The 21,095-nt window shown below is 36.8% G+C and overlaps 1 long non-coding RNA gene across 1 annotated transcript in view; it reads right to left on the reverse strand.

The window, feature by feature from the left end:
• Positions 1 to 21,095, reverse strand: part of LOC134732770 (uncharacterized) — a 71,303-nt gene that overhangs the window by 14,505 nt on the left and 35,703 nt on the right. Inside the window, exon 2 of the long non-coding RNA XR_010116262.1 lies at positions 13,275 to 13,392. This is a non-coding gene — a long non-coding RNA (uncharacterized lncRNA). The remainder of the gene's footprint in view (positions 1 to 13,274; positions 13,393 to 21,095) is intronic.

Consider the following 21,095-nt stretch of genomic DNA (forward strand, 5'->3'; position numbering starts at 1 on the left):
TTAACTCAGTATAGCGCTGGAGGCTATATGAGTAAACAGCAAACTGTTCTCATGAAAGCAGGTTGTTAGCAAACTGACAAACTGTGTCTGCTGCCCAGAAGGAATCCTGAGAGCAGTCATGACCCAGGCACTAGTGTTTCTTCTGATTAGGCACATCTGAAGCCTGTTAGCCATAATATCAACCTGTGAGCAATCAAGCAGCTGACCAATCATTAGCTCCTCCTGTTTGCTGTTTCTACCCAATAAATACGAAGGGCTGTGGAAGGTCAGTGAGGCGGCTGCCTTTGCTCACTAGAAGCAGTGAGCTGTCTTCTTCTTCCCCGGCCCCTTCCTTTAAAACAGTTTCTTTCGTCTTTAAGTTTTCATTTCTATGTTCGGTTTGTGCCTTCCTTCAGTCTTGCAATGACGGTCTCAAGTAGTAACAGTAGTAACCGTCACAGTGACAGTCTCAAGTAGTAACTGTGGCAGTCGGCCACAGGAAACACTTCCTGAATCTAAAGTTCTATCCAGTGAACTTTATTAGGCTTGATTTTAGGAATTTTTATCATTACTCTAGAGTAGACTATAAGAAATTGTTCTTACTCCTAATGCATAATCTTTTTATTGTCTTAGCTGAATACCTGGGATATCAACTCTCCTCTCTGGCTGGGCCAGAATTCCAGTATCTTTCAGCATTGCTCAAACCCTAGTGTTTCTCTTCTGTTCTCAACTCTGTAATAATTGAGTCCCTACAAGAATATTTGCAGCTCAGCATGCAGTTAAGGCCTCAAAAACAAATTCTTCATAATTCAATCTTCTTGACTCCCTTTGTCTGGTGACTTGAATATCTTATATATCTTATATTCTGGCTGCTTCAGAAGCCACAAGCTCTATTCTCTGTTTCCTCAGCTGAGGGATCATGGCACTTTTCTTGTGTTCAAGCTCTCTTGAACAAATTGGAACATAGTCCAAAGGTGCAGAAGTGTGGAGGCTGTATAGCCCATCTTGAGAGGGGATTGCCGGGTTCCTTTTTTTCAGGGATTGCAATCTCAAGTTGCCTATGATTCTATGCCTGAAACTAGTTGTCTTACATATTTTGTTCAGATTTTATTTTATTTGGTGAAAGCACTAGCCCCATACCAGTGATCCTACAATCTCTGACAGATGAAGTTTCCACTAAACATTTTAATTTCTCAAAAAAATAATTTTTCATTGTATAATACTAAATATGAATGGAATGGTCTAAACATCATGTAACAGTTGATTTATGTATAATAAGCATAACATTTTAATAGTCGATTAAACATCCACTTTTAAAAATAAAATAATTTATTTCAGTTTAAATTAGAATATTTTATAAGGTAGTTACTTGTACTCATGTCATTTAGATAAAATATTATATTATAATTACTACTCAGAATTATTATTGAAATTATAGCAGTAATAATCAAATAATATCTTCTGTAAAACTGACATAATTAAAAATCATTTTGTTGTATATGGTTTCTAGAGACACATGCATATACTAATTCTCAGCTATATATGTAATTTCCAGTATTATACTCAAAACACTAGAATTTAAAAATGTTTTTAGCTTGCTCATTATCTACTATAGTAAAGTGTTAATTCTTTGTTATTTTTTTCCAAAGGGAACAATTTAACTTAAGTATGTGATGTAATAACATAAATGAGATATCAAAAATCCATCATAAAATCAATTTACAATAACTGTTACATTATTTTAATATCATGTCCTTCTAAACTTTGACAGTTAATTATTTAAATAACCACTAAAATATTTTCTTAGTTATATAAAAATTTGAACAGTTGGTATTACCATTGTCAAATTAAAAATACAGTAACTAAGTAGAATGTAACATTTAGAAAGTTCTGTCACATAATTTATAGACATGTTCTCAATTTAATATTAATTTTTTTAACAAATATTTAGTAAGCACTCCCTGTGCATTTAGACATGAGTAACTTGGGATAGTCAGCAATATGGGCATTATCTCCTTCATGAGAACTGATGGCTTAGCAAGATAATCACTTCCCTTGAATTATTAAAACGAGTCAGACAGGCATTGTTTGAATATATACACACCTACATGTGCACACATAAATACATACATACATATGCATGTATATTTTCATCTAATTCTCATGCTAACTCTATAAAGTCCTTGTTATCAACATTTTATTGGTCATGTTATAGAGGTATATTTTACCAGTGTGTAATATTACAACACTGTTTATTCTTGTTGTTATTGGTGGTAGTGGTGGTGCTTGTTTTTGGTCACAAATTCTTGGCTTTCATAAAACACTGTAGAACACTCCTTACTAAGAAATTCTTTGACATGAAAGGCATGCACTGTCAAGATGGTATAAGGGAAACTACAGAGAACAAGGAAATTGCATTGGATTTAATTGACCTGACCCTATGATACTGCCTGTCTTTATAACATATCTCATCTTTCCATTTTTAATAGCCAGTTACTTTTTTGATAGTTACTACATTTTCTCTGCATTGAATATTAAGCTATCAGTGAAAACTTTAGCTAAAAGTGAAGCTGTATCATTTTCTTTTTCTTCACTCTATATCTACATTAAGCAAACAATGAACTCAGGTAAAGGTAGGTATAGTCATGTTCTCAGTCCTCTGTCTTCTCCCCTCCCCATCTGCAGTCTCAGGCATCTTCTTTCTATAACTGTAATCCACGCTTCTGCCAGCCACCTGGCATCTGATGTGATCTGTGTTTGTATAGATAACGTCAGTATAATTTGGTCTAAGGTCTTTCAGACAACCGCTCTCAACTAGCTCAATCTCTTTGACCTGTGTTCTAGCAGAATAAAGGCCATGTCCCCTTGAAGCTTCCACCGAGAAATAGTTATCTATTAGTTGGTGAATCACTTTCAACCACCTTGCTTCCATCTGTGGAAAGCCTATGGTTTTCAGTTGCTTATTTTTTAACTTGATGTTTGACAGGAAAGCAAAGTAGAATGACAGGAATAGCAGACATTTTCCTGCTTATGTGCCTATCACTCTCTCTCACACACAGACGTGAGCCTGGGTGCATGTATATCCACTCCCCAGTGCCTGTAGTGAATCCACGTTTGTTGAAGCCAACAATTATCCATGCAGCTCTCCTACCATGTGCTTCCAGTCACCAGCTGTCTCACTTTCTAGCATGCTCAGGCTTTTGCTCTTCCCTGGTGCAGTTCACATGGGCACTATGATCCTCTCAGCTTAGTCTCTGATTCTAATCCCTATCCTATGGTCTTGGAGCTTTTTGCTTCTTTCAGCTATTTCCAGTTTGAAATTCATATTTATTACTGGCTCCTCCTTCCACAAGTGTTGGCTGTGAGGAAAAGGATTAAAAGGAGTCATAAACTATTTTCATTTATTCTAGTAAACCTTTTCCTAATAGCCAAGGCACACTGATATTATACCAGCACAGTGATACCCACAAGTGGAAGTCTTTTGAATTTTTGTATTAATTGACACTATATGAATGAGATTAACTTGTTCATACCTAAGCTTAGGTACAGCATATTACTTATGAGAGCAAGATTCAGGATTCATTCTGATTTGGATCAAGTAATTTTCATTTATTCCATAGGTAGTATCACTCCTAGCCTCATCACTCTAAGATAAGATACTTCTTTGTCATCATGTCTCTATTCACTGACTCGGTAATAATTCTTTCGGTAATATGCTCCCTTTTTAAATAACTTCTGGGTTTGCCTGCCTCACATTACAAGAATGGCTTGTCATCCAATATACTTTTTTAATATTCTTAGTACACATAATAATAACATGACACCTAAAAATAATTAAGAGAAGCTGGCACTTAAATTGTGATTACATTTTATTTCAAAGGCCATCCTACATTCTATTTAAGACAGAAAGAAAAGCATATATATTTAACACCTTAAATTTGGAGTTTATGAAGTAGCTCTAAAAATACAAAAAAAAAACAAAACACACCCACACCCACACACACACCCACAAATTTCCCATTGTGTGAAGAAACAGTCAAAATGCTGTGTGTCATCCCCTGATGGTGATCTTGCCTTCGTCTCAGTGGGTAACGAAATAATGCTTTAATAACAGTTAACTTACAAAGTGGTTGCAGTGGATATGCTTGGAGGACTCCTTTTACTTCTTGCCGCTCTCTATTGACCTAATAATTAGTTTTTAACAAGAAAAGGTCAGCTGCTCCTTCCATTTCTGTCTAACGCTCTACTCATTGATTCATAGTTTTCCTTTTCTTTTAACCTTATATATGTTTCTTGCCAACATCACCCCCAGTGAAAAGAGCCCAAGCCGATGATGCCTACTTGCAGGTTCATTTGGGTTAAAAGAGAGTCTGGGTAAGAACAGGCACAGTTTAATCTATTTATCATAAAAGCTAGAAAATTCAAATGGCATGTCTTGCTGAGGGCAGGTCAGTCATAGCTGTAAAGTAAAAATGATAGCACACATAAACTTGTATATAAAGATTATCATATGGCTTTCTAGACGTCTTGATTCACTTGTTTTAACTCTAAAATATATTTTTTCTTTTCACAGTATCTTCAGGTCTAGATTTTTATTGCAGCAGTTTTCTAATAAATCCATCCCACAAACAACAATAACAACATCAAATCTCTCAAAGTTCAGCCAAGTTTCTTCAGGGCTCTGCAGTTTGGAACATAATTCTCTTGAAGTGTAACCACTGCATCCTATCCTAATGTCCACAGGAACAAGACCTTACTCTCAGAGAAATGGTAAATATAGTCCCTTGTTCATAATACCCTCTTCAAACCAGGAACCAGAAGGTCAACCCATTACAGTAAGTTTGTTTTAATGTGTTCAGTCCTGGTAGCTGAGCCACTTTTCTTCCCAAGTCCACAGTCTAGAGTTTCAGAGAACAAGGGGAAAACCGAAAAGCTCCTGTCACCTTTTGCAATGAATATCTTTTCCTAGTTCAATAATAAACCTATTGTAGAATGAGAAGTGAGAAAATGAGAACCTGAAGAAGAAAATAGATCCAGTTATTCAAGTCATTTGGAAGGTAATATTATGTTGATCATATGTCTGTAATGAAGATGAAGATAGGAAATTACATCTGGTTACCTCAAAAAAACAAAGGGATATTTTAACGAGAAACAAAACTCTTTACTGAGGGAGTGGCCTATGGGTGCATGTAGTAGCCTCCCTTTACTGCCATTTACTCAGAAGAAACAAAGAAGTAGCTGCCTATATCTGACAGCTACATCACATGTGGAAACCCAGACTTCCAAATAAAGTGACAGACAAAAATACAATGAAAATAATGCTATAAGACATCATGGAAATTGATTAATAAAGAGGAACATGTAAAGAATTAGGGGGTAAGATTCAATAACAAAAAATTATGAAGCAAAATAACAATAAGAAAAGACTATTCTTTAAGAACATTGTAATGATAATACTGGGATACAAAACAGCAGTTTGAAAAGTAGACTGGAGGCACATCCTTTAATGGTTCCAGAGGACAGAAACAAATTATTTTAAGGCTGCCTGAAGGTGAGGAGAGACAAATATAATAAGCCCTTGAAACAAAATTTGCAAATAATATAGATTACTAGAGTCTTAAAGTGAACAACGTTAATTTAGACCCTGTGACTTAAGCAAGTTATTTTTTAAAATATATTTCCCTCATTTTCCTTATGTATGAAAGATGATAATAGTTACATCGTTCCAATATTTTTTAAGTGTTAACTGAATTAACCCTTGTAAGTATGTAGAAAATAATAGCCAGTGTTGACTACTGGTGCTTTATCTACTATTATATATGTCTATGAGTTGCTAAGTTGCAGAAAATTTAATCTACTACTAGTTCATAACGTGTTGTTGTTAAACTATGCTTTAATAGTATTCTGAGTTTTTTGTAACTTAGAATGAATATTAATGCAAATTTCTGAAATTGAAAGTCTAAAATACTGATAGATTTCTGGACATTGATAAAACTATAAACTTCATTATATTAGACAGACTTTTTTCAGGAATGTATGATACTCCACTTTAATAAAATAACACTTTTATGGAATGGAATACTAGAATGGTCTACTCGAACTGACAGTGATTTTTTTCTCTAATCATGTGTCCACAAGAAGCCAAATTTTAACCAGAAGTACGGTGACCCTAGAACTGGAACAAGGTGGGCAACTGTGTGATTCTAATGTATGAAGGTAGGCCAGAATTCTCTTAATGTTCTTAGCCTGACTAACCTTTAGATAGGCTTTTTCCTGATTATAGGCTGATGGAGCTCAGAAAATGATACTAAAAAATATGCTACCTTGGAATACTGAGTATTTTAAGCTGCAGGAGATTGGGAAAACCACAGAAGCAGGAAGATCACTCTTTGACTTCCCCTGGCCTTTCTCTCCTGAAGCAGTTTGTAAAATAATTATCTGACTTACCTTCCCTGAAAGTAGGTCATAGGATGCTCACTAGAGTGATCCTTCCCTATGCTGGAGGCCTAGAAGAATCTGAACAAAAAGGTCTTGCTAAATTACCCCCAGTTTCTTACTGTTAGATGATGCCCTTTTATCCTCCAAGTATACTTCTGCCCTGAATATCTAGAAAAATACACAATTTTCTCTGGGTCTTTAAGTCTTCATTTCTGAAGGCTGCCATGTCACATAAAATTTATATTAAATAAATTTAAATACACTTATATGTTTTTCTCTTGTTAATCTGTGTTAACTTTTTAAAAAACACAATATTTTATAATCAAGAAAGGAGAAAAAGAGACTTTATTTCATATGAAGTGCTACAGCCTGTAAGGTGGCCATCTCACAGGCTGAGAAACAGGCTTCCAGCCAGGACCAGAGACAGGTACTTGGAAGGAGGAGAGGTTGGGGCAACAGTTTTATTCTGAACAGGCTGGCTACACACACATATTCAGTAGATTACAGGAGGAGCTATGAATATTAATTCAAATGGTCCTGACACATGGGTATTGAACAATGCTTGGAACATATGACCTATGTTTATTTTGGGATGGAGACAACATTTAAGTGTATTACAATTTTTGGTATTGTACACCAATTGGTATTTTCAGGACACAAATTCACACAAGTGAACTATCTCTGTAAACTAGCCAGAATCAGTCCATAGCCTCCAGTCTTCTTACCAAAAGAAAGCTATTGAAATCCATCTCTTGACAATCAAAGCTGTAGTTACATGTAGTTGTGGAACAGGAACTAGGGGGCAGTTAGTAACTGGTGGAGCTACACATTGTTTTAATATTGCTTATATTGAGGCCAATGCTTGCTTAACTACTAGAGGAAAAGAAAAATCTTATGGCTGTTAGAGAATCATTTATCTTTAAGTGTAGGGGTGCATGACTTAGTCCTGGCCAGACAGCGCCTTAGATCCTATTTATAATTTGGTATCTTATTGCCACAAAGAGTCTTTTCTGTCAGTCTTAGGATCTCTATTTTAGCATTAACACTGGTCAGTTGGGTTGTGTGTAAACCACAAAAGGGAGGGGTTATAACAAGGTGTGTCTGACCTCCCATCTCATCATGACCGGGAACTCGGCTTTAAGGTTTTTCTGGGGTCCCCTGGCCCACAAGGGGATCCATTCAGATGGTGTGGGTGATAGAATTTTATTTTTAGTTTACATCTGTCTTTTATTTTAGAGTTTGCATTTATCCGTTTGAGATTCAGACCTTCTATCACTCATAAATGTCTCTCTCAGGGACCAGGGAGTCATTGCCTTGAAATATAACCACCAGAAAGACAAAGTCCCCAGTCTCAGTCGTCCATTCTCTGCGGAAGAGAAGGAGCTTAACTTTTATAATGGCTAATTAGCAAACACAGGTAGTCTAACACATCGACCAATCTCCCCACTAATGTCTTCAAGGAATTTTCTGCAAGCTCACCACAGCACTTAAAAACTCTCCCACCTTTTGTTTCAGTAGACCTGAGTTCAATTTTTCTTTGCTGTTACACTAGTCTTGGTCCCTGTTACAATAGTCTTCAATAAAGTCTGTTTTTTTTTTCTGTTTAACCCATCCAGTGCAATTTTTCTTTTATGGGGCTGAAAGCGTGATCTCTGCAACTTCATGTGCTGAGGCCCCCGATTTTCTTGGTTATTTTATTCAATACTGCCAACCTCTGATTCTTTTTATTTTTTATATTTTCTCCTCTACCTCAGTGCTTCTCAACTCTGGTTTGAAGCATCTGAGGGTGTTTAAGATACCATAGTCTCATTTAATTCATCTAAAGTAGGGTGGGAAATTGGTATTGTTTTAAATTGTCCCAGATGGCAGTAACTGACAACATTGAGAAGTACTTTTCTAGAGGATAAAACTTTTCCTTTCATGCAATACTTTTACATACATGTAAAGTAAAATTGATCAGATACTCATCTACCAAATTAAAATTGCCTGCCATTCCTGACATTCCTGGCCTTTATCTACATTGTCGATTCAGGGCTTACTGAACTCTTCAATCACATATTTATAGACATCCTCTACTTGTTTCTGTTGCAGAAAACAGAGACCATACTTTATAGCCATGTATGACCAGTTTAGCTCTCAAAGACAACATTAAATTCTGAAGTGGGGAAAGTAGAGGACCCAATTTATCTCCCTTTTTCATTTGGCTAATTTCACTGAGTTTATCCAATCTCATCTGAAGTGTGATATTCTCCAGAACTACTTCCTTTACCCTCATGCTATTCAGGTGTGTTGCATCGATGGCAGCACTGGCATCACGAGAGCTTGATAGACATGCAGAAGACACACCCACCATGTACTAAATCAGAATGAGCATTTCACAAAATACCCAGGTGATTTCTGTGCATATCAACTTTTGGGGTATATGGCTGAACTATTAATATAGTAATAGTTTTTTGACCACTCGTGCATGTCCGCAGCAAGCTGGATTTCCTGCATTAATTTTTGTATTACTAGTGTCTAGTACAACCCTAGTGTTTAGTAGGTATCTAATATATACATTGAAGACATTACTGTTTATTTATTCATAGTCTTCTTTATTATTCTTCTTAAATTCTCTTTCTTTTTTTTTTTTTTTTTTGGCAGAGTCTCACTCTGTTGGAGGCTGGAGTGCAGTGGCACCATGTCGGCTCACTGCAACCTCTGTCTCCTGGGTTCAAGCAATTCTCCTGCCTCAGCCTCCCGAGTGGCTGGGATTACAGGTGCCCACCACCACGCCTGGCTACTTTTTATATTTTTAGTAGAGATAGGGTTTCACCATGTTGGCCAGGCTGGTCTCGAACTCCTGACCTCAGGTGATCCACCCACCTTGGCCTCCCAAAGTGTTGGGATTACAGGCGTGAGCCACTGCGCCTGGCCAATTCTCTTTCTTTTCCAATTCCATATTTAGAATCATTTAAATAATATTCTATGTTATTAGTTTATGTTAATGACAGAATGTTTATAAAATAGAAAAATAAAAAATAAAGGTTTACTATCTTCCTGAAACAACTTGGCATTTCTAAAACCACTACTCCATTTATTTTACATGGACATGTATAGTTGGGATCATGATGCAGATATAATTTTGAATACTAGTTTTTCATACAATATTATACAAGCACCATTTCCTTGCCACTACTTTCTTTCCAAAGCCATTTTTTAGTGTCCACTTAATAATTTTAATGGGCATTTTAGGTCATTTACATTATGATCTCAGCCCATCTCTCTAGCTTTAGCTCCAGACATGGGTCAAATATATATTCACCATCTGCTCTAACCAAACTAGACTTATTGTTGTCTTTACTTTTCTTACAGTTTCATTTTTTTCTGAAGAAATTTCTTTCTCCTGAATGCATTTCCTATATAACTCAGCAGATTAAAATTCTACCATAGTATATGATTTTTCAAATGCAAACTTCACTGTAAAACTTGTTCATGTACATCTCAAAAGATGTCTCTCCATTCTCTAAACTCCTATCACTTGCTGTTTTTGTTTTCTATTACTCTTATGGCATTTACCACATGTACATAATATTGTGTTCTAGTTATATCTACCAGTCTATCCACACAGAAATTCAAGAGCCATGCCCTAATATTTAATTATATTATGATACAATTATATTATATATACTATTATTGTTGCATGATGCAATTATATTGTAAATATTATTATATTTATATGTGTGATATTTATAGGACTTGCTCATAGAAGATAGTAAGAACAATTGTTGAATTATCTTCAATACAAAATCTTTTATTACTTTCCAAGACCTCTTGCCATAGCTTCTGTGCAGTTGCTTACCTCAATAACCTTGAGTTCCTCATCGATTCATCCCTTACCTTCATGCACAAGATACTGACCATCAGCAAGTAGTGTTTTCGAGCATTTTCACTACCTCCATCCTGACACTCTAGTCCAAGGCAACTTTGGATTTACTTATTGACTCCCAGTTTCCACTCTTGTCCTGACAATAATATTTCCTTCATATGAGTCACCTTTTAAAAGACTAATCAATGCTGTCACTCTCCTGCTTAGAACTCACCAAAGGCCTCTTATCACAGGCAAAATAACAGTCTATTTTCTAAACATAACTTACTGAGCCCTGTCTGATTTGGCCACAGTGTGTACTTTCTGAAACATTCCTAAACTTATTCTACAATAGCCATACTCAAACAGGAACTCCATTCTCATTTTTAGTCTTTGAATTTGCTTTATTTTGTGTGGAATACTCTTCTTTTAGATATTTACGTGCTTCCCGCTATCATATCTTCTGAATGCCTGATCAGCTGGTGCTTTTGACACTTCCTTATCCTCAATATTTCCTCTAACATTTCTCCTCTCTCATTATCCTTTTTAAGTGCTTTGATAACACTTATAATAATTTGAAATTGCATGACATGTATTTGTTTATTGTCTGTCTTCTTCACTAGAATGTAAGCACCTTGAAGGTAGGGGCCTGTTGTCTCTTATTCACTACCTGGAACAGTTTTCGGCAAGTCGTCTATCAATAAATATTCACGGAATAAATGAAAGAGTAATATGACAATTTTACATGTTTTTATCCTATGTTAATCTATTTTTTCTGATACCCAGGACTATAACTGGAAATGATGAGGAAAAGCAAGTGTAAACCCTTTATATCTGAGGTTTCTACATCTTCAGATTGAAACAAATATGGATTTTTAAAAATCTAAAAATAAAATAAAAGTAACATATCAATAAAAGTGCACTATAACATCTATTTACAGATTACTTACATTGTATTGCATACTGTAATCTAGAGATAATTTAGAATATATGGGAGGATGTGCATATGTTATATGCAAATACTACACTGTTTTCTATAAGAAACTTGAATATCTGTGGATGTTGGTATTGGCAGGAAAAGTCTTGGAACCAATTGACACCGGATACCAAGGGACAATTATGTATAAAAAATTGTGGTAAATTCTTATTCTTCTTTTAGTTTGACGGTATAAGCACAAAGCCACAATGACAGTGAAAACCAGGGAGTAACCAAGGACTAAATTTGCCTATAACATCCAAGAATCCTAAGGACTAGGAAAACAATTTCTCTTTTTCCTTCCCTCCCCACTTTTCCCCAACTATTTCCATTATCTCTTGACTAGGAACATGAGATTTTTATTAGGGCAAATTATAAGATAGAGGTACTATTATAGAGACTCATCATAGCAAGTCCAAGCTTTTGTGTTTTAAGAGAAGAACACCTGAGGACAGAGCACCTAGGAGTAAAGATAAATGTTGAAGATTTGCAGGCCTGGCAGAATCCTTTACATAGATTTCTATGACTTATTATTTTCATAAAAGATTTTATTTTATCATGTATAGAATACAAAAATTTTAGTGTTCAAAAACTTCCAAACTACTGCTTATGAAGAAACCATATTTCCCCATCAAATGATATTTGAAGTTTTAAAAAGATAAGGTTAAAATGCTATCTGTGAGTTCTAATGGCATGCCAGAGCATCAGTTATTTATCTTTAACCATATTCCTGGAAGGACTAAAATGGCTAATACCACTTTGTATCAGAAATTCTAAATAAGAAAAAATATAGAATAGTGAGATGTGTAGAGTAGTAAAATACATTGAAGTGAATTACTGCACACACATATATGCATAATATAAACTTACTATGGTCTTGTACACTTATTTTTAGCATTGCTAAATCACAGACGAAAAATAATAAATAAATAAATAAATAAATATTTAATTACAAGAATATGTGCATGATGTCTAATTCCACTTCATGTAAGAACCATTAGAATATTAAAAGGTCATCCTTGAATGTATTTTCATCATACTAATCATAGAAACTGTAAGAGCATCATATTGTAGGTAACAGACGAGTTCATCCCTAAGGCTAAATTCTGGTGAGTTGTGACTTTTTGACTGAAATATAAAGGTCATGTCTATGAGCTGAAACTCCAATCATCCACAGTTTGTGTCGTATTAAGATTGAATAGTAGAGGAGTAACAGAATGCTAACTTGCATGCTCAATCACTGATTGCACAGGTAATGATAGCCCATCACATGTACATAGTGAATTAAAGAATCTTCTGCACTAAATTATGAACAATTTAAAAATATATTGGAAATAATAGTGCCCTTGCTATGTCAATACATACCAAATTGGAACTTGCTATAGTTTGAATGTATCCCCCAGGAGTTCATGTGTTGGCAACTTAATGCCTCTCCTATCCTAAATGAGGGTCTGCTTTCATAAATGAATTAATATTGCTATCACAGGAGTGTATTCATTATTGCAGGAGTGACTTTGTTATAAATGTGAGCTTTCTCTGGATCTCTTACTCTTATCCCCTTACATTGTGATGCTCTTCACCATGTTGTGATGCACTAAGAAGGTCCTCTCCAGATGCCACTGTCATGTTTTTGAAATTCCCCACCTCTAGAACCATGAACTAAATAAACTTTTCTTTATAAATTACCCAGCCTCTGGTATTAAAGCAACAGAAAATGAACTGACAGTTCCCAATTTTCTGAATTTTGAGGGTTCAGAATTTTCTGAATCTCTTCCTGCTCCTGCTATGAGACTCTAAGATTTCAAAAACTGGGTTAAAAATGAGAAATGTTCTAAGCTTGGGAGGAAATAAATAAAGCATAAGACTAAAATGGGGCTGGGCACAGTGGCTCATGCCTATAATCCCAGCACTTTGGGAGACCAAGGTAGGAGGATTGCTTGAGTTCAGGAGTTTGAGACCAACTTGGTCAACATAGCAAGACCCTATCCCTAGGAAAGAAACTAAAAACAACCAACCAAGTATGGTGGCACATACCTATAGTCCTAGTTACTTGGGAGGCTGAGGCAGGAGGACTGCTTGAGCCTAGGAGTTTGATGATGCAGTGAGCAATAATCACACCACTGTGCTCCAGCCTGGGTAACAGAGGGAGCCCCTGTAAAAATAAATAAATAAATAAATAAATAAATAAATAAATAAATAAATATTAAAAAGGACTAGAAAATCTAATATCCTCATACATTAAAGTATAAAAATAAATATTATAATTTCAGGATGTAATTCACATGACCCCATTCTAAAGGTTGTGAGAAATAAATTTTTTGGCACAATATCTATGTTTAGAACTTTACATCTTACAATAAACACGAATATGGAAAAGACATAAAGTTACAGAATAAAAATGTTAAATAATTACATAAATAAACAGACACATGATACCTTAAAGTCAGAAGAAAAGAAAATTAAGGAAGAGTGGAAAATTAGTAAAATTCATCATTATTTTTGAATTGAAGGATAATTATTCAATTAGCAATTAGACTCGTTTTATCTGAATAACCCAAAAATAATGGATGGTGAATTTTAAAAAATCATACCCTTGAGGAAAAAAAGAGCATACTTTATTTTATGTTAAATCTTGCATAAATGTGTGTAGACTTTTGACAGTATAACTGACCAAGTAAATGCCTTGAGAATCTAACCACTGAATGATAGAAATACAAAAGTTCTTACAAATCATGACTTTAATTCTATAATTATTCTGTATTCATTTCAGGTACTTTAACACACACCATTTACAAAAATATTACTTAAAATAACTTCTCATGAAAATGTGTTTCCTGATCTCATCATTGAGGCCTTCAATAGGGAGAATTTTGAGATATTTGAATCTTACCTGGTTGGAAGACATAGTTTCTTAGATTAAAAAAAAAAGACACTTAGTATTTTTATATACTTCTGTTAGTTAGCAAAGTATATTTTCTCTCACCAATTGGATCAGTATCCATTATTTATTAGTAATTGTGAGTTCTCGTGCCTTTTCAGGGGAATTATATATGGTTGTTGGAAATGGAAAGAAACAGAATATCATAAAATATTTCTATTATAGAAGCCTGTTATTCTTTCTGGAGGTGAGTGAAATACTCAATACTAAATTTTATTTGGTTAGAATGACTATGTGCATCAAATCTAGGCCTAAAGATTCTCAACACTATCAAAACTTTTAAATGTAAACAGTGCATTCAATCTCAGAGGATGTGTCTCCCACAAGGCGAGATTTAGTTGTCTACGTGCATATGTGCTGCGGTCAGGCAGCAGAAGATACAGAAAGCTCTCAGGTTAACTTTTTACATTTCCTTCGTTATTTTCAGTGCTTTTTCTGAATTTCTACTTATTTGACTTCATTAAAAATGAGTGATACTTCAGGTTATTGACATTTACTGAAATTAACTTGAAAATCTCTTTTATATCTTATATTTTTGTTTCTACTGAAAATATATTCAAATTATTCAGTGACCTTTACTGAAAAGGAATATATTTTTGTACATGGTCATTTACTAAAGAGTTTTCCTTAGGTTTTATCAACCAACAATGCTAGCCCTTTGAATCGTGGAGGTCTTCTTTTTCTTTACACCCATAACACACTGGCAATGTCTATCACCTCTGGCAGACAGCTTACAAAGTCAGGAGAAGGATTTCCAGTCTACTCCTGGCCTCCAACTGCTATTTCTATTCTATAGATAGAATAGAATATAGATATATAAAATAATAATACAAAAGAAATGCTTTTACTTGAGAATTTTCCAAGCTTTTGTCAAGCTTTTGATTTTCTTTATTAAAATACAATGTTTATTTTCAAGTTAAGTAATCATATATTTAGTAGTTGTTTCTTGAAACTTTATTTTTATTCCAGAATCCAAGTATTTAGGAGAGAATATATGTCCTTTGAAAGGGAAAAAAAAGTGACTTTGACATAACTCAGCCTATAATCTGTGTTTGTCTTATGATACCCAAGACAGCCAAATAGTGTCCTACTGCTTCCCAGTGAGGCTCTAGCCCCAGAAAGAAGACATCATTTGCCTTATTTGGGGTTGGCTTGGGGTTGGTAGGGGATGGAGTATTGCTTCTGGAACTGGTGGAGCTGCTGAATAAAATGAAAGAAAGAATCCAATTTCAATTCAAAATGTGTCCAGAGTACAAAGTGATGCTTGAAACATCACAGTGACAATTTTGGAAGCAGATGGATGAAGCCAGCTTGGTTCTGTAGAGCTGCTCATGTTATCCCTTCTCAGTAGTTAGAGCCTGTTGTCATGGGCTGCTATTCTTTTATCATACCTAAGCTCCCAAAGATGGATATCAGCTTTAATGTATGCTCTCTCTCTTTTTTTAACTATCACTTCTGAGAACTAATTACTTCATTTTGTTTCCTTCATGCTATGTTATATCAAACACCTTCCATTCTTCTAGAATAATTCATGACTTTGCTACTTTGGGCAAGCAGACAGAGATGTTTTAAGACCAATTCTGTATTCTTGTGAATAGTATCATTGCCTCACTAAAATCTGTGATGATGGTCACAATCTGATATGGAGCCACAGCTCAAAAATAAGATTCTGGTTACAGTTATCTTCTTGTTTTTTTCTCTTTCAATGGAAAAAATCCACTTTTTACATTTTTATAGAATAAACAGAGCTATAACGTGGTTTTTTGACCATTTGCATAGTTTATTTGAAATGCTACATACCCAGATACATGTTTCATTGACCTTGTATTTCTTACAACCCTCTAAACCTCACACATAAAGCATCCCATATAGACATGTCTTTGAAACAGGAATATATTATGTAACACGTCTACACTCCTCTCTGGCTCCCATGATCAGAGCAACATTGAAGTAGCTTAGGCACTTTTCATTACATTTATTTAAGTTCAATTCATTTCTGTTGAGGTATTTTTCCTGTTTTCTGATATTCCCTGGCACTTAGAGATCTCATTACTGCAGAAAAGAACACATAAGTGAAAGTGTGTCCGGAATTGGTGGGTTCTTGGTCTCACTGACTTCAAGAATGAAGCCACAGACCCTCGCGGTGAGTGTTACAGCTCTTAAGGTGGTGGGTCTGGAGTTTGTTCCTTCTGATGTTCGGAAGTGTTCGGAGTTTCTTCTTTCTGGTGGGTTCGTGGTCTTGCAGGCTGAGAAGTGAAGCTGCAGACCTTTGCGGTGAGTGTTACAGCTCTTAAGGCGGCGCAACTGGAGTTGTTCTTTCCTCCAGGTGGGCTCATAGTCTGGCTGGCTTCAGGAGTGAAGCTGCAGACCTTCGCAGTGTTACAGCTCATAAAAGCAGCATGGACCCAAAGAGTGAGCAGTAGCAAGATTTATTGCAAAGAGTGAAAGAACAAAGCTTCCACAGTGTGGAAGGGGACCCGAGCAGGTTGCCACTGCTGGCTCCGGCAGCCTGCTTTTATTCTCTTATCGGGCCCCACCCACATCCTGCTGATTGGTAGAGCCGAGTGGTCTGTTTTGACAGGGCACCGATTGGTGAGTTTACAATCCCTGAGCTAGACACAAATGTTCTCCACCTCTCCACTAGATTAGCTAGATACTGAGTGTCCACACAAATGTTCTCCAAGTCCCCACCAGAGTAACTAGATACAGAGTGTCGATTGGTGCATTCGCAAACCCTGAGCTAGACACAGGGTGCTGATTGGTGTGTTTACAAACCTTGAGCTAGATACAGAGTGCCGATTGGTGTATTTACAATCCCTGAGCTAGACATAAAGGTTCTCCAAGTCCCCACCAGAGTAGCTAGATACAGAGTGTCAATTGGTGCATTCACAAACCCTGAGCTAGACACAGGGTGCTGATTGGTGTGTTTACAAACCTTAAGCTAGATACAGAGTGCCTATTGGTGTATTTACAATCCCTGAGCTAGACATAAAGGTTCTCCAAGTTCCCACTAGAGTAGCTAGATACAGAGTGGACGGGTGCATTCACAAACCCTGAGCTAGACACAGGGTGCTGATTGGTGCATTTACAAACCTTGAGCTAGATTCAGAGGGCCGACTGGTGCATTTACAATCCCTTAGGTAGGCATAAATGTTCCCACGTCCCCACCAGTCTCAGGAGCCCAGCTGGCTTCACCCAGTGGATCCGGCACCCAGGGCTGCAGGTAGAGCTGCCTGCCAGCCCCGCACCGTGTGCCTGCACTCCTCAGCCCTTGGGTGGTCAATGGGACTGGGCGCCTTGCAGCAGGGGGCGGTGCTCGTCAGGGAGGCTCCGGCTGCACAGGCGCCCACGGAAGGGGGAGGGGGCTCAGGCATGGCGCACTGCAGGTCCTGAGCTCTGCGCCGCGGGAAGGCAGCTAAGGCCGCGGGAGAAATTGAGCACAGCAGCTGCTGGCCCAGGTGCTAAGCCCCTCACTGCCCGGGCCGGCAGGGCCCGTCGAGCCCACGCCCACCAGGAACTCGCACTGACCCGCAAGCACCGCGCACAGCCCTGGTTCCCGCCCGTGCCTCTCCCTCCACACCTCGGTGCTAGCTGAGGGAGCCGGCTCCTGCCTTGGCCAGCCCAGAAAGTGGCTCCCACAGTGCAGCCGCAGGCTGAAGGGCTCCTCAAGTGCCGCCAAAGTGGGAGCCCAGGCAGAGGGGGGTGGAGAGCAAGCGAGGGCTGTGAGGACTGCCAGCACGCTGTCACCTCTCAGAAGCAGAATGGTGAAGAGCATGAGATGTGAACTTCTTGAACTCAAATTCTAACAACCTCACTTCTTTGCTGTGAAAAATTGGTGAGGTTGTTAATAAACCTCACTAGTGGCCGGGCACGGTGGCTCACACCTGTAATCCCAGGATTTTGGGAGGCCGAGGCGGGTGGATCACGGGGTCAGGAGATCGAGACCATCCTGGCTAACATGGTGAAACCACGTCGCTACTAAAAATACAAAAAAAAATTAGCCAGGCGTGGTGGCGGGCGCCTGTAGTCCCAGCTACGTGGGAGGCTGAGGCAGGAGAATGGCGTGAACCTGGGAGGTGGAGCTTGCAGTGAGCCCAGAACGCCCACTGCACTCCAGCCGGAGTGACAGAGCCAGACTCCATCTCAAAAAAAAAAAAAATAAATAAATAAATAAATAAATAAATAAATCCCACTAACCCTTAGTTTTCCAACCTATCGAGTGGGAACAATAGTTATAAATAGTTAAATAATGTGCTTGATGTGAAGATTAAATATATCTGGTGCACAATAAACATGGAAGCATGTTTTATAATTATATAAATTAAGCAAAAAGGTAACAAAAATGAAAAAGTAGAATAACCATTTTTGTCCAACAGCAGTTATTTCTTACAGTAAGAAAGGGTGCTGAAAAAATAAAAATATATAATGTTTGAAATATTTATGTACTTGATAAATTGTTATACTGTTTCGATTGTTTTGATGAGTGTATAAAATAGTTCAACTCAAAAATTACTTTGAAAATCATAAAAATTGAAAGTATAATTATATATAGTAAAATTAATTTTAAAATTTGCATGGATTTTAAAATAACATAAATACAATAATGATGTTTGGCACATAATCATACATTTAATCAGATCAGCGTCATTGTTGCTGTCCGTAGCAAGGTATCTTGCAGTCCACCGCTCAGGCTTGAGCACTAAATAATACAATGAGTAGAACCTGGGACAGCAGCACAACCCCAAACCACAAGGAATTAGCTGTCTCTGATAACTTTGGTCCTAGTGTGCTTGATCATATCACCATATTCCCTGCATGATATTCTTAAAATTTTTTGAAGGGAAAATGTTAGTTATACTGTTAGAAAGGGTTGAGAGAGATATTATATTTCTAATTATCTTTCAAATTTAACCACGTGTCTCCTACTGCTAGCTGAGTTTATGTGGAACTTCAATATACAATTGACCCTTGAACAATGTGGGGATTAGGGGTTCTGACACCCTGCTCAGTCAAAAATTTGTATACAACCTTTGAGTACCCAAAAGCTTAAGCTGATTGAGTACCCAATAGCTTACCGTAGACCGGAAACCTTACCAATGACACAACCAGTCAAATTAACACACATTTTTAAGTTTTATGTGTTATATGTTCTATTCTTAAAGTTAGCTAGATAAAAGAAGATGTTACTAAGAAAATCATAAGGAAGAAAAATACATTTACTATGTATTAAGTGGAAATGGATCATCATAGAGGTATTTGTCTTCACATTGAATAGCCTGAGAAAAGAAAGATGAGGCGGGATTGTTGTTGCTGTCTCAAGGATAGCAGAGGGGGAAGAGGTAGAGGAGGTGGAAGGGTAGGCTGGAGAGGCAGGTACATTTGCTGTAACTTTACAGAAATATATCGTTATTTCTGCCTTTTTGCTTTTTTTGTTGCTCTAAAAATATTTGTATATAGTACCAATCCTTCTTCCACTATTTGCTTTAGTTTTATTGCCCATATCACAGAAGGATCCATTTTGTAAAAGAAGTAAAAAAAAAAAAAGCAATCTTGAGTAATCTGAATCTTTCTGCCAGATTGTCTGATGTCATTTCTTTTCTGGCACTGCTGCTTCTACGTCTTCTGCCTCATCATCTGGCACTGGTTTGGAAGCACTCATCTCCACCATGTTGTGGTCTGTTAATTCCTCTGGTGTGCTGTCTATTTGCTCTTGAATTTCTCCAAGACCTGTATCCTGACACTTCGTCTCCCACATTTTTTTTGCCATATCCACAATCTCTTTCATGATTTCCTTGATTGGCTCTGTCATAAATCCTTTGAAATTATGTGTAACATCTGGACAGAGTTTTCTCCAACAGAAATTTTTGTTTGTAGCTTGATGATTTTAATGGATTTTTCTATAAAAATGATGGGATCTTCAATAATTTAATCTTTCCAGACTTTCATGATGTTCTATGAGGGTGCGCTTCGATAGCATTGGCAATCCTTTTCATAGAGTAACTTTTAATGAACCCTAAAGATCCTTATGACCCCTGATCTAAAGGTTGAGTTAAAGATGTTGCATTTCAGGACAAGACAATTACCCCTTTCATGTTGAATTCACTGAGCTCTGGGTGGCCAAGGACATTGTCCAATATAAAAAGAACTTTAAAAGACAATCCCTTCCCAACGTGGTTCTTCCTGACTTCAGGGACAAAGCATCAATGGAGCCATTCTAGAAAAAAGATTCTTGTTGTACAGGCCTTCTTGTTGTATAACCAAAAGACTGGCAGCTGGTGTTTATTCTTTCCTTTCAAGGCTCAGAGTTTAGCAGATTTATAGATAAGGGCAGTCCTAATAATAAACCCATTTGCATCTGTGCGGAACAGAAAAGATAGCCTCTCCCTTAATTTCTGGTGTTTGCTTATCTGTCTTACTCATAAGTGTCCTTTGTGACATTGTTTTCCAGAATCAGGCACTTTCAGCTGCATTAAAAACCTGTTCAGGCAGATATTCTTTCACCTCAATGATTTTTTTTAGTGGCATTTGGGAACCTTCCCCTTTGTATACAGAAATTGTTATCTTGACATTTTTAAAGCCAAACTTCTTTCTAAAATTATCAAACTATCCATTGCTGGAATTAATTTCTTCAACATTAGATCTTTCACCTTCCTTTTGTTTTAAGTTCTCATATAATGAATTTGTTTTTTCCCAAATCATATTAGTGTCTATAGGTATGTCTTCCTTGTAGCAATCTATACCCACATAAGCTGCATTTTAACAGGAGATTAAAAGCTATTCCAAAAACAGTGCAATGTCATGCCTGCTGGCATAGCTGCAGTGATGGCTTGATGAGTTTCCTTTTTTTGGTTCTTGGGGTTTTTTTGTTTTTGTTTTTAACAATGGTTCTTATGTTGGATTCATTTATCTTGAAATGG

This window comes from Symphalangus syndactylus, chromosome 2 (genome assembly GCF_028878055.3).
Source record: "Symphalangus syndactylus isolate Jambi chromosome 2, NHGRI_mSymSyn1-v2.1_pri, whole genome shotgun sequence".
Lineage (NCBI taxonomy): Eukaryota > Metazoa > Chordata > Mammalia > Primates > Hylobatidae > Symphalangus > Symphalangus syndactylus.